The sequence below is a fragment of the Pleurodeles waltl genome, chromosome 1_1 (assembly GCF_031143425.1).
Source record: "Pleurodeles waltl isolate 20211129_DDA chromosome 1_1, aPleWal1.hap1.20221129, whole genome shotgun sequence".
Taxonomy (NCBI): Eukaryota; Metazoa; Chordata; class Amphibia; order Caudata; family Salamandridae; genus Pleurodeles; species Pleurodeles waltl.
This window is the reverse complement of record NC_090436.1, coordinates 156,248,860-156,276,796: the sequence shown is the minus strand read 5'-3', so window position 1 is coordinate 156,276,796 and position 27,937 is coordinate 156,248,860. Positions and strand designations below refer to the sequence as shown.

At 43.6% G+C, this 27,937-nt stretch overlaps 1 long non-coding RNA gene across 2 annotated transcripts in view; it reads left to right on the top strand.

Annotated features, from left to right (window-relative positions):
- The first annotated feature begins 354 nt into the window (after positions 1–354).
- LOC138279921 (uncharacterized) overlaps positions 355–27,937 on the top strand; it is a 78,795-nt gene continuing 51,212 nt past the window's right edge. Inside the window, exon 1 of one of the 2 annotated variants that reach the window (XR_011200875.1) lies at positions 355–490. This is a non-coding gene — a long non-coding RNA (uncharacterized lncRNA). Of the gene's footprint in view, positions 491–22,765; positions 22,893–27,937 lie in introns of those variants that run through there. The other variant, XR_011200877.1, reaches the window with a different exon arrangement.

The window sequence follows — 27,937 nt, the reverse complement described above, 5'->3', positions numbered from 1 at the left end:
ATCCATTTAGACACTCATACAGTCACTAACACACCAGTGATACACCCACACATCTATTTACACATCCAGTGACACGCCCATAGAGGCACTGATACACTCACTCACATATCACACTCAAACACTGACACAACTAGTCACCCAACCATACTGACACTCATATATCCAATTTATACACTCATACTCAGACACATGCACAGCCTGTTGCACACTAACATTGCCACTTATGTAGCTACTCACTTGCTTTTAGTATGCAATGTAATGTAAAGGTGAATGTATTCTATATTTGTTTTTCAGATATCTACTTATGTTTAAAGAGGAATGGAAGATGAAATGGTGAGGTGAAAAGAACATTAAGAATTATGCATGTTGACAGCATCCATAAGCTGGCAGATGACATTTTTTAGTGCACCTGTCATATGGCATTTGCTACAAGTGACCATGTCTTCATGTTTTGGTAAAACAACTGGAATGTTTACCATTTGGTCAAAAGGTAAGGGTCCAACTAATGGTCCAGCTGCTGATGATGATGTACCCCCTCCCCTCTTTCTTATCATGTTGTCATATGTTCTTCTATGCATGGTCCTCAGCATACCTCTTGCCAGTTTTTGTTGCATGTATTGAATTGGACACATTTTAGAAAGAACTATCTTTTCTCCTTAAGGGATGGACAAATATTTTGAAATGTTCGAGGAATATTTTGACGGTGGCAGTCTTCTTCCTCTTCATCCTGCTCTTCCCTTTCTCTTCTATCATCAGCAGAAGACATCTTAACTTTGAAACTCTCTTCTTTTCATGGGAAGCCAGAAAAATGATGGTGCTGTGGTTTTGAGTCTGTCTCCAGAGAGATGTGAAACCCAAATAAATGATTTAGGGTATGGTTTGCAATGTGGATGGGTAGAGACTTGGGGCCTGATTACGAACCTGGCGGTCATGACACGGTGTGAGTCGGACTGCCGCCAATGCTGCTTCGAGCACGACATTACAATCACAGTGGTTGAGCCACGGTCAGTCTGCCAGCACTTCCAGGATTAGTCGTCCCAGTGGTCTGGTGGTCGTGGCGGTCCTAGCCCACCAGGGCAGTGCTGCAAGCAGGGCTTCCCTGGGGATTCCGACTTTGTTCTCCTCCAGTGATTTCATGGCAAAAGGCTGGTGGAGAACAGGTGCAGGGGGCCCCAGTGGGGATCCTGTACTGCCAATTCACATGGCATGGGCAGTGCAGGGGCCCCTCTGGCCCCTCTGGCCTGCTTTGCAGACAGTGAACATTGCAAGGGTGCTGGTGCACCCTGTGCACTACAGCATTGCCACCGGCTCTATTACGAGCCGGAGACAATGCTGTAGGCAGTTTCCCGCTAGGCCAGCGGGAGGAAACTGAGGTTTCTGCCCACTGACCCAGCGGGAAAATCGTAATGGGACTGGCGGTAAGGCATCCACAATGGGAGCAACCTCCCCGTTGGGATTTCAGTGGACGGGCTTTTCCGTCGGTCGCAATCATAATAAGGCCCTCAGCATATCCAATGAGATTTTCATGTTTGGGTGTGTTTCTGGAATAGCATCTAATTTGTGGTGGCATCACAGCAGATCTGTGGATCCCTAAAATGAATACAAAAAATAGAAAGACTTGCTGCATTGCTTTTATATAAAATTTACATAAGTTACCTTATGTTGTTTTGTTAATTGCTACTTTTCAAATGTATTATAAGAATAAGTGTGTAAATAAAATGTATCTGTAAACTTCTGAAAATGTATATTACTGAATTGAATGTATGGTGTAACTGTAGTTCAGTTTGTTTTAAAAAAGGCAAAATTCACTGAAAAAACAAAGGTTAGAGGGACGTTACAGTTAGGGAAAAGAATTCAAAAATATCTTAGAAATTCACAGAAAAAAAAAAAGGTTTCATGAACATTATAGTTAGAAAATAGAACTAAAAAAAGCAGAAATTTGATGCAAAAAACAAAGGTTACAGAAACGTTATAGTAAGGCTCAGATTTTACACACACAAAACCATAGGAATTCAGCAGCTATGTCCAGAATGCATCATGTTGAGCAGGACGGAATTTTACTATTTAAAGAATATAGCAAAAGGACTTGCTAGCCATGAACAAGACTTGTGATAATTTGAAACGCATTGGTGGTTACAGACTGCTTGGAATAAAAGTGATATGGGACCATGTGGAGTGCGTGAATTATTTGCATAATAAAGGGTGGGCTCCTTCTTCACCTCTGAAGGCAACAAGAGTGCACCACCGATAATAGATAATGGGTCTGATGCATAGGAGTCTGAGTTTGTCACTTTGGAATATCATGTAGCACCATCCATCAAACCCACCTCAACCCATACCACAGTGAATCCTGCAGAGCACTGATGAAACACCAATTGCTAAGATAATATCTATACTACATGGTCAAATATTATTTTGCATACATTCACATAAATACATTATGATTCACTCATATCATCACGTATTATAAGAACTGATTTTTTATATTGATTGTCCCAATAAAAAAAAGATTAGCAGCAATATGAGTAGCACCTCCCTAAACAGGGTCATACAATTTGCTGTAAAATACATTTCTGTCACAACTCATGATTACTAACTCATATAGCAAAATAATGCATAAATACAGCCCATATGGGAATCTTTACAACACAATTGTACTAAAAATTCATATTAAATTATATCTGCCAAATTTCCTACAAATTCATAGTCTAATAATACATATGAGTCTGATTAGAGGTTAAATCTCACTCCTAAATTTGTCACATCAATGTGCACAGGAGTATAATTTACATCTGATTCATATACTAATTGTTGCATTATATGTACCTTACATGGGCCATAAACCTTATTTCTAGATGGACCTTACTTGCAGCTTATGGGAAGCATCATCATTTGTTTCTGTGGTTTATCTCTGGCCCCAGGGCCTGGGATCCTTAAGAATATTTACTTATTCATTTAAGGGATTTGTAAAGTGCACCCTCATCCCATAAGGGATATGCCAGTGCTAGGCCTCAAACTTGCCCATCTCCATCCATCACAGGAGTCATTAGAGAATAAACAGCCAAGTCTTCAAAACTTTCTGAAATATTAACAAATACGATGTCAAACGTAAATTAGGAGGCAAATTATTCCAGCGAGCACCTGCCAAAAACTAAAAGATCGACCAACCAGTCTGGATTTCTTAATGCTCCTACTAAATATCAATGCCTGATTAGCAGAATGAAGATCCCACACTGGCTAAAAGAAGGTAACTCTGTTACTTAGCATTGCTGGACAATTGTCATAAAGTGCTTTATGAACCAGACTTAATAACTTAAAAATAGCTCTCTTGCAAATTGGAAGCCAGTGAGGAGAACTAAGACAGGCGGAAGCTGAGCTCCTGCTTGGCCTATCACAAATCAATCTTGCCTATTTATTTACAATGCAATCCCATAGTCTAGCCTACTCATAATCAAAGCTTGTACAATATTACTTTGCCATGCTACTGGGATTGACCAAAAAAGTCTACAAGGAGTGTGAAGAAATCCAAAGCAGCTCTCACACACCACATTTACTTGATCATCAATCAGAAAAGTCAAATTCTTAGCCACCCTTTTCGGCTTGGGTGGAGGACCTAACAAAGAAAATCACCAGGACTCATTCCAGAATTTGCCTACTCCACCAAAAAGCAGAATTTCTCTGTGTTAAGTTTTAGACTATGGGGGTCATTATGACTCTGGCAGAAGGCGGAGAACCGGCGGTAAGACCGCCAACAGGCTGGCGGTCTTACTTTGTGGAATTATGACCATGGCCGCCATGGTCATCTGCCGGTTCTCCGTTCCGCCCGCCAGGGCAGAGACGACCGCCGGGCTGGAGACCTGGGTCTCCAGCCCTGCGGCCGTCACTATACCGCTGGCGGTATTTTGACCCGGCTTACCGCTGTGGATTTCCAGCGGTTTGAACCGCCATGAAATCCATGGCGGTAAGCACTATCAGTGCCAGGGAAGTCCATCCCTAACACTGATAGGGGTCTCCCCCACCCCGACTCCTTCCCCTACCCACCCCACCACCCCTGGCACCCCCCAAAGATGGCAGGGCCCCCCTCCCCACCCCGACCCCCAACATCACATCACCCATACCCACACGACACGCACGCAGGCACAACCTACACACTTACACGCACACACGCCAACATACATGCCTACATCCACACACACAGTCAGACACGCACACCCACATTCAAACATACACGCACACATCCATACAGACATACCCAGAGACATACACGCACTCATTCCCATACACACAACACCCCCACAATCATACACGCACTCACACCCCCTCTACATACACAGACGCACACCCCCATGCACCCACACAACACACAACATCCCCCCACCCCCCTCCCCTAACGGACGATCGACTTACCTGTTCCATCGATCCTCCGGGAGGGGACGGGAGCCATGGGGGCTGCTCCGCCGACACCACACCGCCAACAGAACACCGCCACGGCGAATCACAGGACATGATTCGCTGGGCGGTGTTCTGTTGGCGTGGCGGTGGAGGTGGAGCAACCTCCACTTCCCCGCCTCCCGCCAGTATGGCTGTTGGCGGCTCTCCATCCGAAAAAGGACGGAGAGCTGCCAGCGGTCATAATAGGCCGGCGGCAAACCGCCACCACTGGCGGTCTTCCGCACGGCGGTCCCTTGGCGGTCTTGGAAAAAGACCGCTGAGGTCAAAATGACCCCCTATGTGTCTGCAACCACCCTGCTACTTCTGAGAGGCAGCATACTTAGGGCCTCATTTACAAGAATCTGACACATCATCATCAATGCATCAGATTTCTTGAACCTGCTGCACATCCCCTAATGATTCCATGGATATACTGTTTTTACAAAACAGAGCTCCATGACACACGTTTTTACAGATGTGTCTGAAATTCGGACACATCTGTTGCCGCTAACCTGACGCATTGATAGAGTTGCATCAGTAAAGTGATGCAACTCCCGCAATGCGAGGAGAGTCCCATAGGAAAAAGCTCTGCGTTAAGTTTATACCTGCTCTGAGCAGGCGATAAAATGTTGATGCAGTGAAGTCGTAGATTGATTCAGTGAAAGGTTGTAAATTTTACTACATAAGTTCTACGTGGCTTTTTCCAGGGGAAAGTCTACCCTGCATACCCTGCATACCTGGCACAGGCATAATGTGACACAGCCCTTTATAAACTTATGCACTGACCCCAATGTGTCAGTTTGTAAATATGGAGCAGTGTAGTGCACTGCTAGCGCCACTGCTACATCAAAGAAATTATGATGCAGTGGTGGTGCAAAAGGCTTGTAAATAAGGTCCTATCTTTCCTTGAATCTTAATATCGTTAATGGAGATAATCAGTTTAGTATAAGTAATAATCTCGAAAGCTCAAACCTTAACAAAGCCCACCAAAGGTGCCAAATAAATATTTAACAAACCGGGACTCAGTGCATCCTCTGAGGGAATAGACCTAAAAGGGGGTAGATGTACTGAATTAGAATTGCTGCTAAAAAATGAGCTAAACCGCTGCAAAGTAGTAGAATGTAGTCAAATGTTATGCAGTCTCTGAAACAGAAGGAGGTGTGACACAGTGTCAAAACCCACTGAAAGGTCTAAAAGGATAAGAGGAGCTAATTTAACTTGGTCCAACAAAGACCTGATGTTGTCCAACACCTCAAATAGAGTAGACTCGATGCTACTTTTAGCTCTGAACCCAGTTTAAGAAGGATGCAACAAGTTATTTTCTCCAAATAATGAGAAAGTTGGATGTTGACTAATCTTTCCAACGCCTTCGCCAAATAAGGTAACATCGAAATAGGGTGATAGTTGGACAATACAGAGGTTTGTGCTACGGCTTTCTTCACCAATGGCAAAACCGGAGCTTGCTTCCAGGCTGTTGGAAATCTTGCCTCCTTCAAAGATTTATTCAAAAGCAGTGCTATATAAGACTAAGGTTGGGGCTAAATGATTGTAAATAAAGTGTGGAAGAGGGTCATAAGAAGATCCTGATTTTCCCTTTACCATTGTCTCTTCCACCACTTCCAATGTTAGCTGACCAAATCTATCACAGTTGGAAGAAGTCCCAAGAAGTAGAGTAACATCCTTAAAAACCTCCCCCATCATCGGGGATTAATCTCCAAAAGTCAAATAAATAGTATCAGTTTTGTCATTTGTGAGAAAATTGGGCTGACTCCAGAAGAACCACCTCAAATAAATAGTATCAGTTTTGTCATTTGTGAGAAAATTGGGCTGACTGCAGAAGAACCACCCTAACTTTTACCCCCGTTTTTCATGTTTTCCTGACTCTGATGGTGCCCTGGGTATTGCTAACTAGTCGTAGGGCCTGTGCTCAGGTTAAAATGAGTATGCAAATTAAGCTAATGATAATTGGCAGAATCAACCTACTTATAACTCCCTAGTATATTGTAGAGCATGTGGGTTTAGGGACCCCAGCATAGGTCATTTTAAAGTTACATACAAATTTGACTTTTAATTCAAAGTACTTCCAAAGTTTTAAACTACCTTATTTATATCTATATGTCACCCCTAAGGTGTGCCCTGGTGTGACCCCAAGGTTTAGTGCAGTATAACTATACGCAGGGATCTTATAGCATATATTTTATAAGCCCTGGTAGGGACAAATAGCCAAATTAGGACATTTGGAGCAGTTCAGGACCATCCCCATTTCCTGCAAACCCAACCAGGTGCCCTCTTGATTAGATTAGGAGAGGGGTGTGTTAAGGATTTTTAGCCACACCATTGGGTGGGCCCAGCCAGACATAACCTCCAAAAGTCTGTTTTTGCCATTTTGAATTTTTAAGGAATGTTGCTCCCTGAGATTGATTTTTGCCACACTTCCCAGGAAGTTGCCAACCAAGAGGGTGGTGGCCTGCTTGTGCTTGGACAGTTGCCCCCCTGCTTTTCACCCAAGGAGCAAGGATAACTTTAGCAGAGCTGTACCCACACCTCTGATCTCTACAAAGAACAACAACAGAAGAAGAAGGACTGCCCTGCTACACACCTAACCTGCACTTGGACACCACACTCTGAAGGACTGTACTAGCTGCACACTTGGGCTTCACCACTAAAAGGACTTTGCCTGTCTTCAACTGGTATAAGAAGGGACTCCCTGTTTGCTACCTGTGAAAGATAGCTAACCACAGTCCCCGGCAGCAAAACCTGAAGGAACTTACCAGCTGACCAATGGCTAGTGCTAATTTTTTTATTTGAACCAGGTGCATTCTGGGAGTTGGAGTACTAACCTTCGAGGAGCAACTCAGAGTTTCTGGAACCTTATGGTTGACTGTAGACTCCTAAAGTACCTTTAAAGACCTTCTGGTAGAAGATCCAGTAGTTTGGAGAAATTTTGAGAACTTTTGGAAAAAAAAGCTCCATAAAGGGACTGACCCACCATGGCGAGTCAACCTGGCTTACCTCAACTGCGACCTAGCCTGACTTGCAGGTTCATCCAGCTGAAAAGCTCCAGAGCCCCTGACTTCCAGGATTTCACCTAGGGCTCCTGCAAAGGTGAACTGATGACCTCACATCGAAATTGGCTTGCTGTGGAAGGTTGACCCCGGTCGGAAGGAAAAAGGTCCCAAAAAGTGATAAAGTACGAAAGTAAAAAGTTGATCAGGTTTTCATGCGCAGCATATCCGAGGAGGGCTCCAGGGAAATTGGATCAAGATTCAGCTTTGACCCAGAAGAAGGTTCCCCTCCTGAAAAATCGTCTAAGTCCAAATGTAGAATTGTTCACCTAGGTCTTTTCGATGTGTATCTGAATAGAGCTCTAGGGAGGTCAGATCGGATTGGTGACTTAGGCCCATATTTATACTTTTTGACGCAAACCTGCGTTAGTGCAGGTTTGCGTCAAAAAGTATAGCGCCGGCTAGCACCATTCCGGGATGCCAGCTGGGCACCACATCTAAGGAATGGTGCAAGCTGGCACTAAGGACCGGTTAGGTTGAAAATAAATTACGCTAACCGGGTAGAGGAGGCATAGGGAAAACTGTAGGTTGTGCGGGAAAGAATGGCGCTAGTCAGGTTAGAGTAAAAAGAATTACTCTAACCTGACTAGCATCCTTTTTTTGATGCACAACCCCCATGGACATGACTCCTGTCTTAGTAAACACAAGAGTCATGCACCTCAGCCCAATGGCCATGCCCAGGGGACTTATGTCCCCTGGGCATGGCCATTGGGCACAGTACCATGTAGGGGGGCCCAACTTAGGCCCCCTTATAGCACTTTGAAAACAAATGTTAAAAACTTACCTGGATATACCTGTGATGGGTCCCCCCATCCTTAGGTGTCCTCCAGGTGCGGCTGTCCCTGGGTGCAGAGAAGGGCACCTGTGTGCTGTTTCCATGGTCTCTGACCATGGAAAATGGCCCACAGGTCTCCTAACGCATGCCCGTACCCAGGTGTTAAATAATAGCACTAAGCATGCTTATTGCCATTATTTAAGGCCCTCCCTTGCGTGATTTTTGCACAGGAGGATAAATAAGGCACTAGGGCCTTTGGGTCATTTTTTGCCTGGGAATGCCTACCTTGCATCTCATTGATGCAAGGTAGGTTTTCACTGTAAAAAAATGACGCTAACTCCATAACTTTGGCACTAGACGGGTCTAGCGCCAAAGTATAAATATGGAGTTAGGTTTGTGTTGAATTGGCGTCACAAAAAATGATGCTAATTCGATGCAAACAGAGTATAAATATGGGCTTTAGTCCCGCTGAAGAAAATCTTCAAAGGTAAACTATTGACTGAGGCCTCCTGCATGCTGTAGCCGAGCGGTCAGCCTCATACTTTGACTCTGCACTGGTCTAGTGAGACCAGATGCCTGTCTCCTAATTTAAGCCATGATGCTCGTTGCCAAGCAACCAAGCGTTAAGTGGGGATTCATTTATTGAGACCTGTTTGGACCTAGTGTGGGTTAGTGGCTGAAGTAAAATAGGAGGAAAAATGCCAATTTGAAGAGTAAAAATACTTGCTTATTTATTTGAGTCAGGAAGGATGAAAACTCCAGCCACTCCTGCTCTGCTCCTTCTTCAACTGCCTCCACTCCAACATTCTAGGCAGTACCGTTCTAAGAGCAGGAGAAGCAGGAAGATACCATGTTACATAACAAATATAAACAAAGAGTAAAGGGGCAAGATACAATAACTTAAACCTTGAAATACATTTTACATACATCAATGTTTTTTCTACAAACAGAATACTACACCATCTTTCCCCTTCAAACAAATAACTATATACGTATATGCATCATTTTATTTTGACAATTCTATTGAAATTCCATACACGTCCATCATCCAACTTAACCGCTCCTTTGTAGATTTTAATGATTTTAAAGACTCTACTAAAGTGAGACGGCCCTCCACAAGTTCTCCCTGGTAATTTGACTTTAACTAAATCCCCTAAACTAAAATGCATCTCCTTTACAGATTTTCTCACATCATACACTAGTTTTCTTTTCTCCTGACAAGACAAATGTTTATTCATTGCTGAATCTCTCCTACCCTCATAATTGAGATGTTCTTTGGTATAATTCTTAACCCACGGTGGATTTATCACAGTGTGAGGTATACTTTTCTTGAACATGATGAACGGAGATTGACCTGTGCTAGTGTGCGGGGAGAATCTATATTCTTCAACCTTCTTCTTGATCATATACTCCCAATCACAGCCTAAATGATTTGCTAACTGGATGGTCTCTTTTAATGTTCTGTTGAAGCGTTCTACCATTCCACTGGTTTCTGGATGGTATAATGCACTCTTTTTGTGTAAAATCCCTCTTCTCCTCAAAAACTCACACATAAGTTTGGATGTGAATTGAACACCATTATCGGTCAAGATAGACTTAGGATTAACCTCTCTACTAAATACGTCAGTGAGGAATTCTACAACAGTCAAAGATGACACCTCAGAGGAAATCATGACTTCCGGCCATCTAGATAACTCATCCATTAGGACCACCACGTACTTCGAATGAGATTTATAATTCAACGGCCCCAAAATGTCAATGGATACTGAATCCCACACTTCACTGGGAATTTTTTTGAGTATCATAGGTTGAGTTCTAACTTTCAACGACTTATCTGCAACATTACACTCAACACAATCTCGCACCTTTCTCTCAATAGTTAAATCCATCCCAGGCCACCAATACACTCCCCTAAGTCTTTCTTTAGTTTTGCAAATCCCATTATGACCACTGTGAGCAAGATCCATAATACGCTCACGCAAATTGCAAGGCGGAATTAACCTTTCCCCTCTTAATACTATTCCATTCTGAATGGACAATTCATGCCAAATCTTACCATAAACCTCACCTATACTCTCCCTTTTATCTAAGGCCCTACCAACAGAAAGCAAATCTCTTACACGGGAAAGTTCAACTTCATCATCCATTCCTTGTTTCCATTCTTCCTCAGTAACACATCCATCCGTTACTGCACTTACCTTTACCTCTTCATCTATCCACCAGGAACTTTCAGTGTCATCTTCATACAATGCTTTATTTCTTAGTCTGGATAAGCAGTCTGCAGCTTTATTCTCACAACCTGGCATGTACTTTACATCGAAATAGTAATCCTGTAGGCCAACAATCCATTTACAAATACGACCTGAAACATTATCCAACCCCTTCTTCTCAAAGACCTCACGTAGGGGTTTGTGATCAGTGCACACTTCAAATTTAGTTCCCCACAGAAATTGTTTGAATTTCCTTATAGCCCAAAAAATTGCCAAAGCCTCTTTTTCAATAGTAGAATATTTATACTCCGCCCCACGTAAACTCCGTGATGCAAAAGCATTGGTATTGTTCTCATCACCATTAAGTTGTTTCAAAACACAACCTAGCCCTTTCTCATATGCATCTGTTGTAATTGAGCAAGGAAGACCAGGTTGGAAACTATTAAGGGATTGCGCCGATGACAAACCCACTTTTAAATCATCAAATTCCCTTTGACAGTCTGAGTCCCACATGAATACAGATCGGCTTTCAAGTAAGTTCCTAATAGCACAAGTTCTTTTAGCCAGATCAGGAATGAATCTAGAATAAAATTCCACCATTCCCAAGAAAGTCTGTACATCAGACTTACTTTCAGGTACAGTAAGCCCCATAATGGATTTTACTAGATCATCTTTTGGCTTTACACCTTCTGCAGTAATCATGTGACAAAGGTAAGAAATTTCAGTTTTAAAAAACTTACACTTTTCCCCTTTTAGAGTTATACCCTTGTTCCGGAAAATGTTGAGCACACTTCTAACCGATGTTCTGTGATGTTCAAAAGTACTCAAGAAAATGAGAACATCATCTTGAAAAAATTTCACAAACGGCAACTCCCCAAGTAGTTCATTCATGAGTCTTTGAAAGACCGAAGCCGCAGAACATAGTCCAAACGGCATCCGGTTGAATTTGTAAACACCAAAAGGGGTGATGAAAGAAGTTAACACTTTAGATTCTTCACAAAGTTGAACCTGGGGATAAGCCGAGCTGAGATCCAAGGTGGTGAAAAATCTGGCATTACCTAACGAACTTATCATTTCGGTTATGTTGGGTAAGGGAAACCTGTCTTCAACTACTACTTTATTCAAATTGCTCAAGTCAACACACAATCTTATGTCTTCATTGGCCTTAGAAGCAACCACAATGGGTGCAATCCATTCCGCAGCCTCAACTTTCTCAATGATGCTTTCTGATTCTAATCTCTGAAGTTCCTTTCTAACTTTGTCCCTCACACTAAAGGGAATATTTCTAACTTTGCATGTTACAGGTATTGCTCCTTTCTTAAGTACAATGCGATGCTTGTAGCCCTTTACACACCCAATTTTATTGGAAAAAACCTCAGTAAATTCACTCTTGAGATCTTCACCCTCCGCACATACCTTCTGAACTTGAACTTGAGGGTTGGCATTAGGGTTCAATACAATATTAAGTAATTTTTGATGAGGCCATCCCAAAATCGTGTCACCCACCACAGGAATATATATCTTTCCTTCAATTACGTTTCCTCTGAACATGATCTTAGCCTCAAAATACCCTCTTAACTCAATAGGTGTTCCACCATAACTAAACGGCATCACATCCGAAGGTCGAAGAGTTACATTGTTGACAAAATATTTCAAATAATCTGACTCCGAAATCAGGGTTAATTTTGCCCCTGAATCCATCATCATGGAAACCTTGATCCCATTTACATCAACTTCATCAATAGGATAATCACACCATACTCTGGTAATGCAATTTACATCATTAACAACTTGTAACACAACGACTTTTCTTCCTCTTCATCACTGCAAGCTTACTCAATTTCATTCACTTTCACTACTTTCTTCTCTCCCAACTTGCAACATCTAGCAAAATGCCCTTTCTTACCACACTTTTTACATAACATGTTAATTGCTGGACAATCCTTGCTATTAGCTAAATGTGATGAAGAATTACACCCATAACATAACAGTTTAGATTTAAACAATCCTGTGGGTTTCTCTGTTGCCACCTTGGTTTCAACTAAATGGATACCCCTCAAAGCATTTTTAGATTTTCTTAAGTCTTCCATGCAAAGTTCAGAATGTTCAATTTGTTTTGCCACCATTATAACTTCATCCAGATTCGGATCACCTTTGGACCACAAGGCTTCTCTAATTTTGTCGCTCCTACATTCCAGCATAAATTGGTCCCTAATGCGCTCCTCCATTGAGTCACCAAATTTACACTGGGCAGCTAATTTATGTAGATTAGTCACACAATCCTCCACTGTCTCAGTTTCACTTTGCTTACATTTACCAAAGTAATACCTCTGTAGGATAATAGACACTTTTGGGAGATAATGTCTATCTAAGCTGAGCAAAGTCAATTCAAACTAATTCAAGTTTGTGTCGCCTTCCGCTTCATCTGGAGAATCAATTACTGGTAAGTTCTCCAAAATCTCCTGACGTTCTGCACCTAGACAATGTTGGAGAATGGACGTTTTCCGGTCTGCTGACAAATTACTGCCACAAACCCGAATGTACGTAAGAAAAACCTTTTTCCATTTACTCCACAGTATAGGTGGATCACCAGGTAAAGACAAGAAAAATGGAGGCGGTGTTGTGTTCTGCATGCTTGTAAAAAGAAAAAGAAATAGTCTCAGATATACTCTTACCTAAATTTGATCCTTAAAATGTAAGTCTGCGTTGATACTTAATAAACACCTGTAACTGAGCAGAGCATAGCTATAAAAAAAATACTATGGACACATAGTTGAAAATAAATAGAGAAAAAAAAAAGAGTCTTAAAACACTTGCTCGGGAAGCTGCTACAGCTTGGGCGTTGCCTAGCAACAGAGCCTCAACGCTGAGACACAAGCGTTGGCCGAAAGCCAAGATAAATACCAAACTCCGTCGAACACTGAGAAGCCAAGGTAAATATTAAACTCCGTTGAACACTTGAAGACTTGTGTTGGCAGGCAGCCAAAGTAAATACTAAGCTCAGATGAGCTAATCCTACTTGCACGCTGACACCACGGATTGAAACGGCGATCGCCCAGGGCGCGTGGCTTCGGGAGCTTCGAAATGTAAATATTGGCTGGCAGCCAAAACAATGTCAAACTCCGTTGAATCCCTTCTTCTGTGCGCGCTGTCGAAGAAATTGGCAAAAGGAAAGGACCCGTCTGCCTACAGCAAACACGGACTCTCCATGCGTATCCAACCGCCTACAGAGAGGAAATCTCTTCAACTCCAGTCGTTGCCAAGGAAACAGGCAACACAGGACAGCGTGGATCGTGCTGGGTTGAAACGCAGAAGGGATTAAAAGCACAAATATGAAGACAATGACAAAATCCTCGAGGTTACAGAGTCCTGAAAGTAACCTCCGGTAAAGAAGAGCCCGCAACAAGTATGTAAAAAAAAAATATTCACAACATAACAAGATATCCAGGAAAGAATAAATGTCCAAAATCTTGAGGGCTGGAGTTTCAAAGGGCATATCCCACCCTCGTTGCCAAAAATGAAGTAAAATAAGAGGAAAAATGCCAATTTGAAGAGGAAAAATGCTTGCTTATTTATTTAAGTCAGGAAGGATGAAAACTCCAGCCACTCCTGCTCTGCTCCTTCTTCAACTGCCTCCACTCCAACATTCTAGGCAGTACCGTTCTAAGAGCAGGAGAAGCAGGAAGATACCATGTTACATAACAAATATAAACAAAGAGTAAAGGGGCAAGATACAATAACTTAAACCTTGAAATACATTTTACATACATCAATGTTTTTTCTACAAACAGAATACTACAGTGGCCTATTGCTAAGTGTAGGTACTTACCTGCCCTTACCAATAATCCACTTTCCAACATTTTTTAAGAAAGCATCCAATTCTTCACTAAAAGAGGCACAGGCCCTAACTCTATGATCCAGGGCAATAGGATGAGCTAGTTCTTTAACAATTTCAAATAGCTTCCTAGATGCTCCACTATTCTTTTCCAGTCTTCTTGTGATGGGCTTTGAGTGCATTCTTATAGATCAACCGGTCCTCTAAAACCTTAGGACCATATTTAAGAAAAATTAAGCACAACTGTGCTAGCGCAGTTGTGCGTCATTTTGTTTTAACGTAAGCTAATGTCATTCCCTAGCGCCATTCACGCAACATTTTTATGAAATGAGTCATGATGGCGCTAAGGATTGGTTAGGGTAAAAAACACTGACATTAACCATTGCCACGTGCCGTAAAGAACTATGACGCTAATGCTGCAAAAGTGGAATGTTTTGCAGAACGTAAATATGTCACAAAAGGGTAAGCGCCATTTTTTTACTGCATTAGCGTCAAAACATAGCACACAAGCAGGAAAAATTGCTTTTTGAAATGAAGATGGAGTTTTCAGGCCAGGAGAGACCCCAGTAGACCCCAGTCACCCAAGTTCCAGCCAGGAGGGTCCAGAAAAATCCCAGGAGAAGAAGAAGTGAAAGCACAAATGTTGCTTTAGTGAGGAGGAGCATGACATCCTGCTCAGAGAGGTGACAGCACCAACATCAGCTCTTCGTCACCTCCAAATTGCCAATTGGTAGGAGGGATGCAGTATAGCCAGAAATAGTAGACAGAAAAAGTGTGGCAGTGGTGAAAAGGACTGTCACCAACTGAAAGAAGTGCCGAGATGATTGCAAGCACAGGACTAAGAAGAAACTGGCCAGAAACAGAAAGGCAGCACTGCAGACTGGAGGTGGAAGTTACACACCACAGGAGGACCTGGATGAGCTTGAGGAGATGGTTGCAGTGGTCATCCCGGAGGAGCTGGTCACTGGAATCACAGGGGAGGACAGCACAGACTACCAAGAACCACCACAAATGCAGGGTAAGTTGCAAGGGGGGAAATACCTGGAATTCCACAAATGGCAGTAGGGGGAGTCACATAGGACATGCTCAAAGCATGCTAAAGAGTTGCATCGGGACACATGGACCCTGAATCAAGATGCGTTATCCCCACCCAAGCTACACATGTACTGCTGCTTTGGTTGTGCTATGCACTCCAACATGCTCCACCATTTAAATATGCAGCACACTGCCTGGAAGGGACGTGCAAATAGTGTGGCTGAGCCATGACGACACCCATTGCATATAGTCAAAGCCCCTGTACCTACACATCATAGACATCAGAGACTAGGACAGAAGTCAATATCAGCCCAGGGTGGTGTATCTGGCCAAAATGCTTCCCTTCCTCCTTGTTGCATTGCCTTTACTCATGTGTGCTGCATCTTGAAGCACACATTGAAATGCCACCTTTGCAAAAATAGCTTGTATATGTGCAGGAAGGGACACCTCCCTGCACATAAACAAATCATTCCCTCAAGGCAGGCACCCCTTCATCATGCTGCAACAATGCCTGTGTTGGTGCAGGGAGAACAAATCTGTGCAGGTGCAGGGGGAATTGCATGTCTGTACTGTATTCAAGTAAACATGGCACATTCAAGTAACTAAACTGGTGCAGTGTTGTGCAACACTTATTGCTGCTGCCTTGAGCCATGCCACATGAGAAAAACTCTGCCCTAAAGCATGCAACCTGTGATACACAATCCGTACAGGGTGAACCCACAACAACTCAGAGACAACCATATGCGCCATATGGGAATGACCACAAAATACAACACAAACATCTGTGAACATCATGTGTGCAGCTGTACAAGTAGCTGGAACCTCACCATCTGACAGGATAAAGGCCTAGATCAAACAGAAAATGATGGTGCATGGCGCTGTGTCAAATTAGGCAGCATCACGCAGCATCATTTTCAAAATGCAGCGATGTGCCATCTCTATAAGAATAGGGCACACCCTGGTGTTTCCCCCTGCTCCAGAGGTAAATTAGCTGTTGTGAGCCAACACAGCCATCCTTGCCCCATTGTGCAAGGATGGCTGCGTTGAATGGGAGATTGTTTTTGTGCAGGAAGGAACGCCTTCCTGCACATAGAAAAGGCAAAAAATCAAGGAGAAATGTAAGTATTGCTCCTTGTTTTACCATGCTAATGCCACCTCTGGTATGGCGTTAGATTTTGGTGCTGCTTCCGAACGTTCGCAGTGTCAAAACACAGAGGCTGTTGCTGTGGCACGCCTACAGCAACATCCATTGCATGCACCTTCCATGCAAAGTGCTGCATGTGAAGGGGCTGTATATACAAGGTGGCGTTAAGTCACAAAAAGTGGCTTTACATCACCTTGTAAATATGCCACTGGAGCCTCACCGAAAGTGACAATCAGGTAGTGCTCAGGGCACCTATATACACTCCAAAATACCTTGTGAGCTTGACCTATGTGTGATACACAATGCAACACATAAGGTACAACTACAACCTTGGATCAGTAACATGTCACTGAGCCTCCAGTAGCAAATAAATTATGTGCCATGTCAACAGCCTCCACAATCTAAGATTGATTTTCCACTATCCATTGCAGAGGAAGATCGCTTAACTCTGCTGAGATTTTTAATATGACATGGATGACCAGCTACCAACCATCAATGAACAGACTCTCCAGGATGTTTTAGGATCACTCCACACACCACCTCCAGTCGCAGGGAGGACACACAGCATTGCCGGGTCCCCCCATGAACCACCCAGCTACCAATACACACCACCAGCCAGTACTGACACAGCCCCAGACTCTGAGGACCCAGAGATCACCTTTCAGGGGACAGTGGTAGGAGTCCAACGAGAGCTGGCCAAGCAGGTGTGGGTGGGGAAGGAGACTATGGCACGCAGCCTAGAGGGAGCATGGATGTGCCTCAGTGCAAATAAGGACAACTTAGTTGCCATCAGAGGCACCCACTCCCTGCTACGTGGACTCCATCAGCCTCTGGACAACATAGCTGCTGTCATGAGGCAGAGGCTACAACAATTTGCCCTCCCAAACTAGTAGCAGCACAACAGACAACAGACGGGGGCTCTGCAGAATACCCTGGAGTCCATACAGTTTTCAAGGAAAACATGTCTGCCTGCCACTGTGATTTTGCCGTGGTGTTGAAAACTCAGCAGTTGCTCCTTTCTGCAGTGATGCCTTATATGGTCCCACAAATGGCAGCTTCCAGGACTGTTGACTCCACATCTCTATCCCCTGAAGTGTGAGTGGCCCCCTCTATCTCTACAACAGCACCAGCCATGGCACATGAAGCACCACACACATCACAGGATAAAGATTTGGAAGGAATAACATTCACAAGAAAAAGAACCCAGTAGCACCATTCTGTGCTACAGAGACAGTATCTCCTTAGTTCTGGGCTTAAGATCATGCCAGTGTTGTGATAGCAGGAAATGTGCTCTCTTCACCCAACCAATGTTGACTTGTCTGCTACTTACTGTCATTGTCTCCATTCTTACCAATTGGCAATTTTTAACCTCCTCATTAATGAACACTACTCCTAACCATGTCTCATGACATGTTCTTCAACCCTGGACTCTGATTGTGCTGACTGTCTTACCATAGGTAACTGACAATTATTTCCATAGATGCCAGAAGCCACCTCTCCTGAGTGCAGCCATAGCACCTGAAATGTATGAAACTGCCGCTGCTAGCCAGGGTCAAAATCAAAGAGTTGAGAGGATTATATCTTGAGAATTGTTTGGTGTGCCAACCAGTTAATGGTCTCTCATGGGTCACAAGGAAGTCCTTGAAGAGCACAAGAGATGCCCTTCAGGGATCCTCTAGATTAGAGCCCCCCAATACAGGCAAAAAAGCAAATTTAAAAAAACGGTGAAACACGATAATTAGTACTTAGAGCAGTTGACCTTTATCCTTACAACCTTTTGGTCTAAGTACCATCAAAGAGAAGAACGGTAATTAATCATAGGAGATGCCACAGAACAACGAGATAGTGTTTGAATGTGATTACTATTTAATCAGTTCATTTACAGCGAAAGCTGAAGCATCCCATAAATCCCTGTAAAGTATAATCTTATATCAATGTTCTGATATTCTTTTTTGGTGCTATTTTTCAAAATGAAACACTTGAGGCCTGATTCATGACAAGTTAGTGCCGCTTTTCATAATTTTTTTACAAAAAGCGGAGAAAACTTACGAAATAGATTCATTAAAAGTTAGTGCCATCTTTGCGTCATGTTTTGATGCAAAAGCGCTACTAACTTTTCATAAATCAGGCCCTTCATGAACAATTTGGTGTCAACATCTTTGGAAGTCAATCACACAAGTATCCTTGGCCCATATTTATACTCGGTTTGCACTGAATTAGCGTCATTTTGTTTTACGCTACTTCAGCGCAAACCTAACTCCTTACTTATCCTTTGGCGCTAGACATGTCTAGCGCCAAAGTTATAGAGTTAACATCATTTTCTGGACGGGAAAACCTACCTTGAGTCAATGAGATGCAAGGTAGGCGTTCCCGTTCATAAAAAGACGATATGACCTGTGCGCCATATTTATCCCCTGTGCTAAAATCCAGCACAAGGAGATGGGGGCCTTAAATAATGGCAATAGTCTTGCTTAGCGCCATTATCTAATGCCTGGGAATGGGCAGGCGTGAGGGGACCTATAGGCAGATATCCATGGTCTCTGCCCACAGATGCCCTTTCCTGGACCCAGGGACACCCGACCCACCCCCCCCACACACCAGGAAGACACCTAAGAATGGGGACACATCCCAGGTAAGTCCTGGTAAGAATATATATTTTTTTATCCTACACCGCTCAGGGGCCCTGACTTTGGGCCCCCTGCACGGTACTGCCCCAATGGCCATGCCCAGGGGACATTTGTCCCTTGGTCATGGCCATTGGGGTGGTGGGCATGGCTCCTGTCTTTAGTGAGACAGGAGCCATGTCCATGGGGGTTGTGCGCCCGAAAATGACGCTACACTGCTAAGAGGCAGATTTTCTGCCTCTGAACAGTGTAGCACCATAATTTGGCACACAAGCCCCGGATTCTCCTACGCCTCCCCAGCCATGTTAGCATCCTGTCAAAGGATGTTGACAGGACATTAGCGCTGGCTAGCGCCACTCCATAAATATGGTGCCCAGCCGGCGTCTTGGAGTGGCGCTAGCCGGCGCTATACTTTTTCACGCAAAACTGCGCTAACGCAGTTTTGAGTGAAAAAGTTTAAATCTGCCCCCCTTGTGTTTTGAAGGTGTGCCCGTATCTATGCATAACTACATAAAGATAGTTCTGTATCAGTGGTTCATTGGGAAATACCATTAATGGAGGGCTGAGTCTCGAAAGCTTAGAAACCACGATGAAGCAAAGTAATCGGGGTAAATCATGAATGATTTATGGTAACTGCTATTCCTGCTCTGTAGCCATGAATAGGAAAACAAATCTCACAAACAGGACCGAGAATCCCATTTTTTTCTCGGAAGTGAGCATCATTTCCACCACATGAATAGAATACTGACCCCTGATAAATGTGTTGCTGTTCTCGGACTGAAAGTCTAAGGAAAGATTCAATACATTTCATTCATCAGCAGTTGCTTCAGCCTGTGGTTATATTTTTCCCAATTTAACTATGATATAATACAAAAGCGCTCCATTAATTCCCATTGACACTCCACAAATAGAATTTTTTAGGATTATGGTCGTGTACAAATGAACGCTGCAGTTCAGAACAAAGCCTGAGGTCCTCACCTGTATTCTTGCTGATTAATGAGCCCAGTAGAAAAGCACAGGTCTACTGAGCAAACCTTTTGTTTGCAGTGGTTGTCAATTATAGGTTGCAACATCGGTTAGTTATTATAAATGCAAGGCTGACTGATGAGCCAATTAAACTATACTTTCTTTGGAAAAGGTCTTTTTCTTTCCTACTAGTATCCATTCTAAAAGACAGGTCCTTGTTTTCAGCTGCGGCTACCGCAAATCTTAAGGGGATGGCCAGGCGGGGGATGGACGGGAAAGGGAGGGGATGTGGGGGGGAATAAAAAATAAATAACAACTTATCTTTTGCAGTTGCCTCCTGTCGCGTTGCTCCTCTTCCTTCCCTCGATGTGGTGTCCCAACATTCACTGGGACACCAGCACAGGCGCCCCAGCAATCCTGGTGCTGCTTTCATGCTAAACCTAGCATGAAAGCAGTGTCAGCATTGGTCTGAGCGGCTTGGACTGCCACTCAGACACAACCCTGGGTATGTCCAGTTTCTTCAGTCCGGCTGTTAAACACAGCCGGGCTGGAGAAACCTAAGTGCACATGTGTGTTTGGCCGGCCTGAGACAACCGGCTAAACACACATGCGCACTTAGGTGCACTTTCTCCTCCTCCCCTCTCCCACCTCCCGTGGCCCTGCCCGCCCATCCCTGATAATTAAATATCATTTTATCTTTCAGCTCCTGGCTTAAACAAGGGGTCGACGCTCCTTTGCCATTGAGAAGAAGCTGCCCCTGCTTGTTTTATAGCAACCGCTTTTGCTCATGTGCACGCATGTATGTATCTGTGCACTAAACAACATTAAAACATCACCAACCGTGCTGCAAAATGAAAACAAAAATATATGGACAGACCAAAAATTATTCCACTATCCCTATTAAAAGGGAGAAATTATGAGACAGAGGCATTCACAGTCACCCCATTGTAAGCAAGTACACATGCTTATTTTTCCACACTGGTAACCCCTGTCTGCTACTTCTCCCCAATATAACATGATATTAAAACTATTTGGTTTTAAAGTACTGATGAAAACAGACTGTATTTTAAGCGTGTGTGTTCAAATCACTTACAGATATTGTAGTGTGATCTTGTGGTCACTGATTTAAATGATCATATATTTGCTTATAGGGTTAGTATTGATGCTGCAAGTACTGAGGCATCCATGCAGGCTACAGGGGCAGGCACTGATTAAATAGTGCAGTGGATTGGTAAAGTATCAGAAGAAATCTTTGTGTCATCTGCAGATTTCAAGTTCCAGTCTTGATAAAACTGTTTATTGGATTTCAACTCACTGGAACAACTGAATGTCAAGGCATTAGATTGAATCATATCAGATTTTATCTCAACAGTTCACTGTTCAAAGGATGTTAAAATGAGTGCCATTGCAATGAATATTAACTAATAATAATTATTAATTGTCAAAAGTGGTTAGATTTGAACTGTGCTCTAGATAATTGGTCATGGTTAGTGTAATCATGCACATAATCCATAGTTACACAAATAACTCCACATGCAGAGATCTCTGCACAAATAGATTTTCATCTTTGCCTGACTGGAAACTTTCTGGCTGGATTGAGTTCACCATTTCCAGGCAACATATCTGGCCAGCAGTAGCATTTATGAGTCTCCATCCTCTTACAGGAGGGAGTGGAGACCTTACGATTGAAATGATAATCCATACTCCTATAGGTGACGTTTCTCCACAAGGCATATCTGCCCCTTGAATGGAAAAAACAAAATGGGAAGGCACAAACAAACAGGATTCACCTGATTCAAATCACACATACCTGGCAAACGTTAAGTCCCGAGGCACAGAAATGTAGGCTACATCCAGGGTTCTGCCTTCTTCCCTTTGGGCTGCATTACTTTGAAGATTATCAGAGACCGAAAAAACTATTACGGTGTGCAAAAGGAAGCCCACTCCATTCACGAGGGTGAGGAACTTTACTGTGAAGGATACACGCCTTGGAGTTATCTTTGATTTAGATCACCATAGGTACCTACATTTTCTGCCTCCATACAACAGCAGTGGAAACAAGAAGGCAACTATGTGGAATGAGCTGGCAGGCTCAGTTGTCACTGCAGTGGGTGTGCAGGTACTCACCATAGGGGACCTCAAAACCAAGTGGCAAGATGAAAGGAGGTGGATGAAGATGATTTCCTGGGTACAGGTGGCAAAAGTTCTCACTATAGGTGGACCTGGATTCTATCTCCTCCTCACCTATCAACATAAAGGTAGGTAAGAATCCAAACACCTACATATTTCCACTGTATTACAACTCTCCACTCATGTCACATTTCTCTCCCCTTCACAGCTAAGCACACATATTACATGTCCCTCAAACACAGCTTCACCCCCCACCCCCCTTTAGAGGGTAAATTGATTTTAGTAATATTCACAACCACTAACTTTCTTTTATGCAGTTCTCATATCAAGTGGATTGGATGTAACAACCTGAGTAGGACTCTACCCTTCTGCAGCAAGGGGACAACCTGCCCATGTATCTAAATGTGTCCCTGCCATCCACGTAGGTATAATACATTGCTATCAGTCACTAAAAAACAGAAAATTGTAGGCCTCTGCTGTACCTACCACAATATTGCCATTGAGAAGATTTCAATTGTGCTCATTCATATCATGTCATCTTTCACTTTGCAGATACTGTGTTGCCTGCCCATCCTGTACCTACCAGCATCTCCTCTTCCACTCTTACCAAGTGCATCTCCATGTGGATGCACCACAGACAATAGACAAATGACAGACCCTGTCAAGTTCTGGGGCAGGTCAGTTGCAATCTGCATAATCATAATTCTCTCTGCATAAATCTGAGGATATTTATCATTCTATTAAAAAAAACAATACAAACCTAATGTTCAGCTGAGTGCATTTATATGTCTAATGTCTCGTTCCTAATACCACTAAATATATCTATCTGTTGTGCAGCTTCATTAGTTAGTCTGCCAACATATCTCTTGCCACAATTATATCAGCTCATATACCCAGTGCACACAACTGTTGAATGATGTTTTTAGAGCAGCACCACTCTCTCATGTCATCTCAGTGTATGGCTACAAAATCCAACTTTGTGCCATTGGTTGTGACCCAGGACATGTTTTTCTGGGTGTTTATGTACTGTGTGTCAATAACATCTTATTTACATTGATACAATTTTTGAAATTATATTTTCTCATTTCGCTCTCCACAGTATCAGTGATACAAAGGTCCCTGTTATCAATGCTATGCTCCCAACCCCATCAGACAATACCAAGGAATATCAGGCAAGCAAGAATTAGCCCTTCTCCCATCTGTCGGTCAAGTAACTTGCTGTCTACAATCCATGTTTTACTATCTACACCCATTTGTAACTTGCTTTCACTCTTTGTCATCTCTAACAAATAAATGTTGAGTAACCAACTGTATGTGGAATTAACGTCATACGTATTTATCATTTTTCAGCCTTCATCCCATTTGTGTCACTTATCACAGTTCCCATCAGTCCCACTGACACAAGTCTGACATTAACATTTACTTTTTTCACCAACTACAACATCAAGAGACACAAGTCAACTACCTCTTTCTAAACACACTGGTTCAGCAGCTCATATCTAGGGGTCCACCACTAAAAAAGTATCCTTGGCAGTAGCAGGGAGATACTATCTTTTTTTTGGGGGCCAGATATAGGTACGTTGGGTTTTGTGACTCACAAATTGCGAGTCAGAGCGGCTCACAATTTGCGAGTCGCAAAACCTTATGCACAACAGTGTCCATGACACTGTTTGCAATTCGCAAGGGGGTCGCAAATGCCCACCTCATGAATATTCATGAGGTGGGTCGGAATTTGCGACCCCCCATGAGAATCGCGGCACTCACAGGGATGGTGGCTGTTAGAAATGGGGTTTTTGGTTGGCAGTCAAGTTACCCTCTGTCCAAGCAAGAACCCTCACTCTAGTCAGGGTAAGTCACACACAATCTAAATTATCCTGTGCCCACCCTCTGGTAGCTTGGCACTGAGCAGCCAGGCTTAACTTAGAAGGCAATGTGTAAAGCATTTGTGCAATAAATCATACAATAACACAATATAGCACCACAAAAAATACACCACACAGTGTTTAGAAAAATATATAATATTTATCTGGTTATTTGCAGATCAAAACAATAAAAGATGCAATATGAAATTGTAGAGATATCACTGAAAAGTGATGTACAGTGTCTTAAGTCTTTAAAAAATAAACAAAGTCTCTTTCAAGCACAAAGTACCTGGTTTGGAGTGGAAAATCTCCGCAGAAGGCCACAGAGGGAGAGATGCGTGGAAAAATGGTGTGTGCGTCGGTTTCGACCCTTCACACATGGACTTGCGTCGTTATTGTCCACGCGGGTAGACGTGTGTCGTTTTCCGGGAAGAAAAATGGTGTGTGCGTCGGTTTCGCCCCTTCACACACGGACTTGCATTGTTATTTTTCACTCAGGAAGACGTGCGTCGTTTTCCGGCACGCGGACCGTCTCCGTCTGTGGGTCACAGGATTACCAGATGTCCCAGGGTCTGTGCGTGGAATCCTAGGCTTGTCATCCGGCTGCGCGACGTTCCGGTGGGCTGTGCGTGGAATTTTCTTCCTCACGGCAGGCATCGTGTCGATTTCCTCTCTGGAAGCCGGGCGGCATTGTCTAGGCGGGCCGTGCGACGAAGTTACGGTCGCACCGCAGGCGTTGCATCGAGCGGCGTCTTTCCAAATCGGCGTGCGGTGAATTTTTCACCGCGGAGCAAGCTGTGCGTTGAATTTTTCGGCGCACAAGGAGTCCAGTTGAAAAAGAGAAGTCTTTTTGGTCCTGAGACTTCAGGGAACAGGAGGCAAGCTCTATCCAAGCCCTTGGAGAGCACTTCTGCAGCAAGAAAAGAGTTCAGCAAGGCAGCAGGCCAACAGCAAGGCAGCAGTCCTTTGTAGAAAGCAGTCAGGTGAGTCTTTTGAGCAGCCAGGCAGTTCTTCTTGGCAGGATGCAGGTTCTGGTTCAGGTTTCTTCTTCAGCAAGTGTCTGTGGTGGTAGGGCAGAGGCCCTGTTTTATACTAAAATGTGCCTTTGAAGTGGGGGAGACTTCAAAGAGTGGCTAAGAAGTGCACCAGGTCCCCTTTCAGTTCAATCCCGTCTGCCAGGGTCCCAGTGGGGGGTGTGGCAGTCCTTTGTGTGAGGACAGTCCCTCCGCCCTCCCAGCCCAGGAAGACCCATTCAAAATGCAGATGTATGCAAGTGAGGCTGAGTACACTGTGTTTGGGGTGAGTCTGAGTGAATGCACAAGGAGCTGTCAACTAAACTTAGCCAGACATGGATTGTAAGGCACAGAAAGATTTAAGTGCAGAGAAATGCTCACTTTCTAAAAGTGGCATTTCTAAAATAGTAATATTAAATGCAACTTTACCAGTCAGCAGGATTTTGTATTACTATTCTGGCCATACTAAATATGACCTTCCTACTGCTTCCAGATCAGCAGCTACCACTTCAACAATGTATGAGGGCAGCCCCAATGTTAGCATATGAAGGGAGCAGGCCTCACAGTAGTGTAAAAACGAATGTAGGAGTTTTACACTAACAGGACATACAAACTACACAGGTACATGTCCTGCCTTTTACCCACACAGCACCCTGTTCTAGGGGTTACCTAGCACACACAATAAGGATGACTTATATGTAGAAAAAGGGGCGTTTTAGGCTTGGCAAGTACCTTTAAATGCCAAGTCGAAGTGGCAGTGAAACTGCACACACAGGCCTTGCAATGGCAGGCCTGAGACAAGGTTAAGGGGCTACTTAAGTGGGTGGCACAACCAGTGCTGCAGGCCCACTAGTAGCATTTAATCTACAGGCCCCAGGCACATGTAGTGCGCTCTACTAGGGTCTTATAAGTAAATCAAATAGCCAATCATGGATAAACCAATCAACAGTACAATTTACACAGAGAGCATATGCACTTTAGCACTGGTTAGCCCAGAGTTCAAAAGCCAACAACAACAGGTCAGAAAAAATAGGAGGAAGGAGGCAAAAAGTTTGGGGATGACCCTGTAAAAAGGCTAGGTCCAACAGTGGCCTGCTGGAGACAGCAGACCACCATGTCTGTGACTGCTTTTAAATAAAGCAGTCTTTTTTTTGTAATGCAGCCCGTTCTCCTTAAAGGAAAACGAGATGCATTACAAAACTAAAAAATGAAACGTTTTTGTTTCATTTTTCCAGTGGTCCATAGGAAAAATGTTTTTAATGCCATTCACAAAGGAGAAGGGGTCCCATGGGGACCCCTTCCCTTTTGTAAATGGGTTAGCACCCATTTGAAATGGGTGCTAACTGCGATTGGTTTGTGACCGCGTTCGCGGTCACAAAGCAATCCTGCATTGCACTGCGACTCGCAATTAGGAAGGGGACACCCCTTCCTAATTGCGACTTGCAAACCCATTTTGCGATTCAGTAACCAGGTTACCAAATCGCAAAACAGGTTTTGTGCATTGCAAAGTGCAGTTTGCACGTCGCAAACAGGAAAATTCGATGTTTGCGACGTGCAAACTGCTTCCTACATCTGGCCCTTTGTTCCTGGTGACAGAGAGCCTGATAGTGATGCCATAGTATCATCATCAAGATGGAGTGCAATCCCTGGAGCACTATGTACAATCCTGGGAAAAACACTGTTCTCTTCAAAGCTGCCTTGCCTGTCTGTGGTCTCCACAACTGAAGACGAGGAGCCGATTGTTGGTCTTAACCAGGAGTACATATATACAAATGCCTCAAGATTGGCCCTTATTCTCTCTTCTAGAGAGCACCTACAAATTCTAAATACCCAGACACAAGCTGTAAAGTGACAGATACCCATCCCATCCATGCATGCCTACATGCAACACAGGCCTAAGCCAATAGTTACCTCAGTCAGTGCCTCTCCTCCACTCCCCAACATAAGACAACTTCAGTCGTCTCTCAATCTTCTTAGGTAAAAGAAACTCCTAATGAGGTAGACATCTCCACCAATGAACAATCTCCTGCCCGCAGTCTCCCAGGTGCCAACAATTCTATCCACCACTGATTAATCCTTCGGCAACACACTCTGTTCTGGCCTAAGGAAGTTCAATTTGGGCTTCTTCTTCCTCTACTTGGTGAATGTCATGAATTTCTGAAAGGAAGCATGGTTTAGAATTTTATATTAGCCCAATGGTGTTGCGTAGGTTCTCCTTATCCTAATGAGGCTACTGGATTTGGTAAGCGGAATCACCTGAAGTGCGGGGCACTTAGTCCAATTCCACAACAAGTGCCCAAGAGCAGGGATGTTTGTGGCAACCGGGCACATGACAAGATGACTCCTCAGGGGAACTGAGGTATATCAGATCCTATTCAATTCTCTCAGTTACATTAGTCTCACATATGCAAAGACAAACATAGGCAGAGTTTGGTTCAATAAGATCTATTGAAAGAACTGCATCTTAGATAATATGGCATGTATTGCAATAATTAGGATGATAAAATACACAAAAAGCAAAATAGTGACAATAAGTGTGAAACACAAAAATATTCCCGCCATAATGTCATTAGGATATTCCCTACCTAAGCTATGTTAGAGCACAGCATAGTAAGCCCTAATTTGCCCATCAGGTTCCCCCCTTGGAAGACATCATCACCCATACCTGAGCAAGAAAGCCTGTGGTGTGGGAAGACAGCGTCCCCATATAGGGCAGGGATTCAGTAGTCTAGGCGAGCGAGCGGCTGTAGGGTGGCAATCAGCAATCAGCATGCAGTCATGGTCATCTGGCTGGAATCTCCCTCTAACATGTTTTGGGACAGAGAAGTTTTTGTATAATAAAACAAC